At 37.8% G+C, this 8,720-nt stretch overlaps 1 long non-coding RNA gene across 1 annotated transcript; it reads right to left on the bottom strand.

The window, feature by feature from the left end:
* Positions 1-7,718: 7,718 nt before the first annotated feature.
* On the bottom strand, positions 7,719-8,720 carry LOC140848546 (uncharacterized). Its single transcript, XR_012129629.1, has 2 exons — positions 8,582-8,720; positions 7,719-8,481 (listed from the first exon to the last, which is right to left on the bottom strand). It is a non-coding gene; the product is annotated as an uncharacterized lncRNA (long non-coding RNA).

Raw genomic sequence — 8,720 nt, 5'->3', positions numbered from 1 at the left:
ACAGCCATCTGCAGTTGCTGCCAGCATATCGCGATCTCAAGACAGTGCCAGGTTAGGGCAGTGGGCTAGAATGTGGCATTAGTATGCCCATAATAATTCTGATGTGATTCACCTGGCAGCACAGAGAATAAAAATGTCTTTAGTGTCAAGCTGAACTTCTAAGGCAAGCCATCTAGAACATCTATGCCTTTGATTATTGAGGTTTGGGGATTTTCCAGAAATCTATTTTGATTTCTATTTTAATTTCATTGTGGTCAGAGAGGATATTTTAATGATGTGAATCTTTACAGAGACATACCTCACTTAACTGAGCTTTGTTTAATTGCACTTCGCAGATATTGAGTTTCTTACAAATTGAAGGTGTGTGGCAACCCTGCATTGAGCCAATCTACTAGTGCCATTTTTCCAACAGCATTTGCTCACTTCCTGTCTCTGTGTCACATTTTGGTAATTCTTGCAATATTTCAAACTTTTTCATTATTGTTATATTATGGTGATCTGTGATCAGCAATCTTTGATGTTACTGTTATAATTGTCTTGGGGAACCATGAGCCATGCCCATGTAAGATGGAGACCTTAACTGATAAATGTGTTGTGTTCTGGCTGCTCTACCAATCAGCCATTCCATGGCCACTCTCCCTCTCCTTGAGCCTCCCTATTCCCTGAGACACAACGATATTGAAACTAGATCAATTAATAACTTGCAATAACTTCTAAGTGTTCAAGTGAGAGAAAGAGTCGCATGTCTTTCACTTTAAATAAAAAGCTAGAAATGATTAAGTTTCACGAGGAAGGCATATCAAAAGCTGAGATAAGCCAAAAGCTAAGCCTCTTACGCTGAACACTTGCCAAGCTGTGAATGCAAAGGAAAAGTCATTGAAGGAAATTAAAAGTGCTCCTCCAGAGAATACATGAGCAATAAGTGAAATAGCCTAGTAGCTGATATGGAGAAAGTTTTGGTGGTCTGACAGAAAATCAAACCAGCCACAACATTCCCTTAAGCCAATGTCTAATTCAGAGCAAGGCCCTAAACTCTCTTCAGTTCTATGAGGGCTCAGAGAGGTAAGGAAACTACAGAAAAGTCTGAAGTTAGCAGAGGATGGTTCATGAGTTTAAGGAAAAAAGAATATCTGTAAAGTCAAGTTGTAAGGTGAAGCAGCAAGCACTGATTATCCAGATCTAGCTGAGATAATCAATGAAGGGGGCTACACTAAAGAGCAGATTTCCAAAGAAGACAAAACATCATTCTATTGGAAGAAGATGCCATCTAAGCCTTTCATAGTTAGAGAGGAGAGGTCTACGTGGGCTTCAGAGCTGCAAAGGACAGGCTGACTCTTCATTAGGGATATTGAAGCTGTTAACTTAAAATTGAAGCCAATGCTTATTTGCCATCTCCAAAATCCTAGAGTCCTTAATGTTGTAAAGTATGCTTAATTATGCTAAATCTACTATGTGTGCACTCTATAAACAGAGCCTTGGTGATAGCACATCTGTTTATAACATGGTTTACTGAATATTTTAAGCTCACTGTTGAGACCTACTGCCCAGAAAAAAAGGTTTGTTTCAAAATATTGCCTCTCATTGACAACGTACCTGGTCAGCTAAGAGCTCTGATGCAGAGGGACAATGAGATTAATGTTCTTTACATGCCTGCTAGCATAACAGCCATTCTGCAGCCCATGCATCAAGGAGTCATTTTTATTTTCAAGTCTTATTATTGGAGAAATGCATATGGTAAGGCTATAGCTGCCATAGATGGAGATTCCTCTGATGGAGCTGGGCAAAGTAAATTAAAAACCCTCTGGAAAGGATTCACCATTCTGCAGGTCATTAAAAACATTCACGATTCATGCAAAGAGGTCAAACTATCAACATTCACAGGGTTTGGAAGAAGTTGATTCCAGCACTTGTGGATGACTGACGGGTTCAAGGCTTCAGTGGAGGAAGTAGCTGCAGATGTGGAAACTGCAAGAGAACTGTAAGTAGAAGTGGAGTCTGAAGATGGGACTGAAGTGCTGCCATTTCATAATAAAACTTGAATGGATGGGGAGTTGCTTTTTATGAATGAGCCAAGAAGTGGTTGAGATGGAAACTACTCCTGGTGAAGATGGCTGTGAAGATTGTTGAAATGACAACAAAGGACTTACATTCATCATACACTTAGTTGATAGAGCACAGACAGGGTTTGAGAGGGTTGACTCCAATTTTAAAAAAAGTTCTACAGTGGGTAAAATGCTATCAAACAGCATCACATACTACAGAGAAATCACTCATGAAAGGACAAATCCACTGATGTGGCAAACTTCATTGCAGTTTTATTTTTTTTAATTGCCACAGCCACCCCAACCTTCAGCAACCACCACCTGATCAGTCGACAGCCATTAATACTGAGGCAAGACCCTCCACCAGCAAAACGATTATGGTTTGCAGAAAGCTCAGAGATGGTTAGCATTTTTTAGGAACAAAGTATTTTTAATTTAGGTATGTATGTTGTTTTAGACAAATGGTACTTTATAGACTTAATAGACTACACTTAATAGACTACAATATAGTGCAAACATAACTTTTCTACCCACTGGGAAACCAAACAATTAATTTGACTTGCTTTATATTCCCTTTATTGCAGTGGTCTGGAACCAAACCTACCATATCTTCAAGGTGTGTCTGTAAATTGAAATTTGTTTCATAACCTAGAATATGGTTTTTCTTGGTATATGTTCATGTGCATGAATATGGTATATATCTCCATTTATTTAGAACTTCTTTCATTTCAGCATTGTTTTGCAGTTTCACAGTACAACTTTTGCATGTCTTTCATTAAATTTATCCCTAGGTACAAATAATACTATTTTAAGTGGTATATGTTAAATTTTCATTTTCTAATTGCTGCTTGCAAATATAAACACTGATCTCTTATCCTACAAGCCCCCTAATTTCAGTTAATCTAGAAGATTTCAAAGATTTTTCTACATGGATGAGCTATTAAACTGAAGATAATTAATCTAGATTAATCTATTAAAGACAATTAATGTAATAGTTTTTAAAAATAGACTTTCTTCATAGACCAGTGTGAATAGACAGTTTTAGTCTTCCTTTCTAATATTTATGCTCTTTATTACTTTAATTAATTTTTGCCTAAGGCACTATCTAGGACCTCTGATACAAAGTTGAATAGAAGTGGTGACAGGAGACAGTCTCACCTTCTTATCATCCTAGGACAGAATATTTTACCACTGAGCAAGATGGTAGCTATTGGTCTCTAACAAATGTCATTTATAAATTGAAATTTGTTCTCTTTCATTTCTAGTTTTGATTGTTTTCATCATGAATAGGCAAATGCTTTTTCTGAATTTATTGAGATTTTTTTCTCCTTTATTAATGTGGTAAGTTACATCATTTACTAAATGTTGGGAAAACCTCGCATTATAGGAAAAATCTCAACTGGCCATTGTATTTTATTCTTTTTCTATATTGTTGTGTATAATTTACTAGTATTTTTAAAGAAGTTTACATTTATATTCTTGAGTGCTTTTGGTCTCTGAATTTTTTCTTGTAATGTCTTTGTCAAATGTTTCTATCAGGGTTATACTGTTCTTATAAAATTAGATAGTATTTTCTCCTTTATTTTCTCACAGTTCATGTAAGACTGACATGTGTTTTTTAAATGTGGATAGCATTACCAGTAAAGTCATCGGGACCTAGATTTTTCTTTGTAGATTCTAATTAAGTATTCAAATTCTGTAATAGATGTAGAACTACTCAGATTTTCAATTTCTTCTTCAGTCTGTTTTAGTAAATTTTGTTTTCAAGGAATCTGTTAATTTCTTTTAAGTTATCACATTTTATAGACCTAGATTTGTTCATAGTATTCTTTTGCGGTTTTAACTAGAAATTTTCAACCTCAGTACTGTTGATACTTGGGGCAGAAACTTGCTGGGAGGGACTGGCCTGTGCCTTGTAGGTCTGGCCGCATCCTTGGCCTCTATCCACTGATACTCCCCAATTGTTAACAACCATAAGTGTTTCTAGACATTGTCAGATGTTCCTTGGGGACAGTCATCTCTGGTTGAGACCCATTGTTTTAATGTCTGTAGGATCCTTACTGATCTTTCATTCTAAATACTGGTAATTTGTCTCTTTATTTTTCAAATTAGCTTCATTAGGAACTTTGTAGGGTGTACAAAAGCAGTTCTGTGCCCCATATTTAGCCCATGATCATTTTGCTGATGTTGACTTAGATCATTGATTAATGCTTCTTTTCTAAAAGACACTGAAAAGCTTTACATTTTTCCTCTAAGAATACTTAATCTGTATCTCATAAATTTTGAAAAGCTGTGTCATGTTTTTGGATATTAGCCAATTAATGGCTACGGAGAGTATTGTTTATTTATGGAGATAACATGAGCATTACATATGAGTGATAACATATGAGTGTTATTCTGCAAAACTACTTACACTTGGACTTTTGGTTCTGTGAGAGACAAGCAATGAGAATAATATTAATGTAACTATATGATAAAATCCAGTCACATAAATACACTCTCCCAAGTAATTAATAAATTGATACAAATGTCTGCAATCTGGGAGTAATATTCTTTTTTCTCTTCTAGCTAAGAAAAGCATCTGCAACATCTAGAACATTTCCCAGGATGAGAAAATTACAATGAGTTTACTGCACCTTATGGAGTATTGATTTGCTGCCATCTGCTGGGAGGCAGAACTGGTTTCCCAGCGTCCGTACAGGGTGAGAATGATGACCCTTGAAGTTGAAAATTTTGCCTATCTCATAAAGTGAAACATAATATAGGTACTTTGGACCTGAAAGAAATCAATAATTTCAGAATAAATTAACTGTATATAAAGAAAATATGATCTGTATCTAAAAATGGGAGTACATTGTTTGCGATCTAAAATAAATTAGATGGCATATTTGTACAAGAAATTTCCTTAAAACAGTGAACTCCTTAGGTACTGATTGTGTATTTGTGTAAAGATAATTAACCACTTGACTGGGGCTAATGAGAGATTTAAGAACTACAGAACCACTACCAAAAGAAGATGGGCAAAAAATATTACTAAATCTAACACAATGACTACGATAAGCAGAACAGCCCCTCAAAGATGCCCATGCCCTAGTTCCCAGAGCGCAGAACCCAGAGCCACAGAGGATTGTTCCTTCTTGGAGAAACTTTGTGGAGACTGTCTGATTGGATTTTGAAAGTGTTTGTCCCTGGTGACTTTTTTTCCTCACATTTGCTCCCTTTTTGAATGGGAATGACTGTAACTGCTATCCTATGCCTGGTTACTGTGGGAACACAGGACTTGTTCTCTAGTTACACAGGTCTACAGATGGAAAAGGATTTTGCCCCAGAACTAAAGGATTTAATCCCCAGTCTAATACAAGAGATTAGACTCAGAGCCTCATTTATACGTAATTTAGATTTAGATGATGAGACTTGGGTTTTTCGAGATTTAGATGAGATGCTGTAATGTATTGAGAATTCAGGGACTTTGGGAGGGGACAAATGGATTTTACATGTGAACAGACATGAATCTTTGCAGAGGCAGAGAGTGGTCTGTGGTGGGCAGAATGGCTCCTTCCAAAGATGTCCATACTCTCATCACCAGAATCTGTGAATACTGTAATTTATGAGGATAGAGGGAGCTTGCAGAGGTGATTAAGGTTAAAAACGTTGAGATGGGAGATTATCTTGGATTATCTGGGTAGGCCCAATTTAATCACACAAATCCTTAAAAGCAGAATCTTGCTTTTAAGCATCATTAAAAGAATGATGCCACAAGCCGAGGAGTGTAAGTGGCCTTGAGAAGCAGAAAAATGCAAAGCAACAGATTTGCTCCTAGAGCCTTCAGAAAGGAATACAGCCACCTGATATCCTCACATTTTACCCCAGTGAAACCTGCATTGAACTTCAGACCTACAGAACAATAACATAATGAACTTGTGTTCTTTTAAACCATTAAGTTTGTGAACTTTACCACAGCAATACAAAACAAATATGATAATGGTGACAGCTGGCAGTCACTGTTCTAGCCCTACAGCAGTGCTTCCCAGATGGTAACTCCCTTAAGAAAGCTAAAACACTTCTGAAAGCTTTTTACATCATCTGGCCTGGGCTGTCTCTCGAACCTCATCTCCTACGCCTCTCCCTGTTGATACCCATAATCCATTGACTCTGGTCTCCTTTGTTATTCTTTACACATGACAAGCGCTCCCCTTGTTAGTGTGCACTTTCTTTAGATACCCACAATTCTTTCACTTCCTGCAGGTCTCTGATCAAATGTCACCTTCTCAGTGAGGCCATTTTTCTTCTCTTCATATAATATAGTATATACCTGTCCTTACCTGGCACTCCCGAATCTCTAAACCCTAGTTATTATTCTACATGGCATCTTTTATTTAATATATTGGCATATTTACTGTGTCCTTTCTTGCTTTCCAAATGGCAGCTCTGTGGGTAGGGGCTTTATTTGTATTGATAACAGCTCTATCTCCAGAACCTAGTGCCTGGCACAAAGAAATATTTGCAGGAATGAACATTTAAAAAACTACTGACAAGATTAAAATTATTCATTAATGTTATTAAAATTCTAATGCTATTTACAGCACAGAGCAGGGATCCTTAGATGATACACATTAACCTAACTTTGGTGGGTAAATGGTTTTAGTATAGATTCAGTATCATGCCTTTAATACTGAAGTCATTTCTCAAGTGACTACCTACAGCTCTTAGACATGGTACACCATTTAAGGTCAGTTGTAAGAAAACTAGTTTATAAATAGGGATTTTGTATTTTCTTATAAATGATCACAACCAGTATTTTTTTTTTAAAAGATTGGTAGCTACAATTTTTCTCCCTCACGTTTCATTTTGAAAAATTCCAAACCTATGAAAAGTTGAAAGAATAGTCTATTTACATACTATTCACCTAGAATAATTAACATAGTGCCTACTTTTCTCTCTACAAATCCTTTTTTTTGGCCTGGATTATCTGAATTAAGTTTGCATGTATCATGACCTCACCCCTAAATAGTTGAGCATGCATCTCCTAAGAACAAAAGCATTTTTCTAATAATCACAGTATCATACCTGAGAAATTTAAGTCAACAATATATTACACTTCCAGGGTCTAATTTCAATGGTCCACAAAGATGCCCTGTGTGACCTTTTAAAAATTTGTAATTCTATCCAGTTCACAGTTGCCTTTAATACAGATTAGTCTTTTTTTTACTGTCTTTCATGATATTGACATTGAAAAGTCCAAACAAATCACATTCTGAATTTACTTCCTAAGTCGGGCTAAACGCTTTTTGGCAAAAACGCTACACAGGTGTACTTCCAATTACCTGACAGCAACAGGTTTGTGTATGCTAATACTAGAGGTTTCCTAAGGTAATGCAAACTCAGATTTCATAAAATTTAACACCAAAAAAACCCCACAGAACATGGTACAGGTGAGCAGCCCCAAGCTTAAAGAAAGAACTTCTCCTGAGGGCTACCCTTATTTTATTTACTGTATTCAGGAGCTAAGATTTGAAATCCGTTATGACCGCTTCCACGTTATTTCCACTAGAAAAGAAAAGAAGTTCTTCATTTAGACATGTGTAATTTTCTGTAATTATTCTTGGACTCTTACAATTACTCTGGAGTAAAACAGGTTGTCTGTTAGTCTAGATAGTAATAATAAAGACGCTGAAGACCAATGACTCATTTTTTATTCCATTTTATAAAAATCAACCTATATCAAGTAGTTGAGTAAGGCCTAACGCCTCACAAATGTATGCAATTATGCAAATCATATGCGGGGAATGGGGTATTGGCTCCAGACACTAATTATAATATAGAACCTTTTAGGACCATTTCTTTTTGCCATAAATTTGATCCTTGCTATTTATTGCTTATTGATGTTGTCTTCATTATATTACAGCAAACATTTGGGGGACTTGTTTTCCCTGAAAATCCTAGAATTTAGATTAAAACTCAGATTTTATAATTTATATGATCTAACGGGTTCTCAAAAAATTAGCACTCCATCCCGCAGAGGCAGCAAACATTAAGCAAGTTCTTTTTCCTCTTCATTTCAGGAGAGGTAACTTTCTGAGCGCGCGGGGTCCTTTCTTTTGGTGCAAAAGTTATAGTTCAATATGAATAACTTTTAAGCGAAAAAACTACGGATCTCTTTAAAACACGCCATGGTTTAAAAACTTGAGCTGAAAAATATTCCGCTGAAGTATTAAGTATTTATTCCAACAGGCTGGATATTTCTTTGCGGAGTTTGAGTCGCCTTATTTCGCCAGTGTGTCGAAGGTACCAAGTCTCTCCCTCCTCATACTGTCGGCTTCCAGGCAGTGGAAGGGGGTTGCGCACGCGGGCCGCCGCAGGCTGCGGGGACTGGAGCAGGACGCTGGCTTCGGCTCCCGGGCTCTGCTACGGCCGCAGGGGAGAAACTGCAACCCTCGAGCTTTGGAGACCAAAGACTGTACCGTGGGCCTGATGAAAAGCAATAGCTCTCCCGGAAGGTTGCCGCCGCCCCCAACTTCCCCAATGACGCCTTCACGTACTTGCACCAACCTCCACACTCTGGATTCCCGCGGACACGTCCGCCGGGACCCTGGCCACGCCCCGAGCCGCTGCCCGACCCCCGGCCGCTCCCGGAGCTCCAGGCGCCCGGCAGTGTGGCGCTGCGCCTGCGCGGCGCGG

The sequence above is a fragment of the Manis javanica genome, chromosome 3 (genome assembly GCF_040802235.1).
Source record: "Manis javanica isolate MJ-LG chromosome 3, MJ_LKY, whole genome shotgun sequence".
Taxonomy (NCBI): domain Eukaryota; kingdom Metazoa; phylum Chordata; class Mammalia; order Pholidota; family Manidae; genus Manis; species Manis javanica.
Note: the sequence above shows the minus strand (reverse complement) of the source record. Positions and strands in the feature narration are given on the sequence as shown.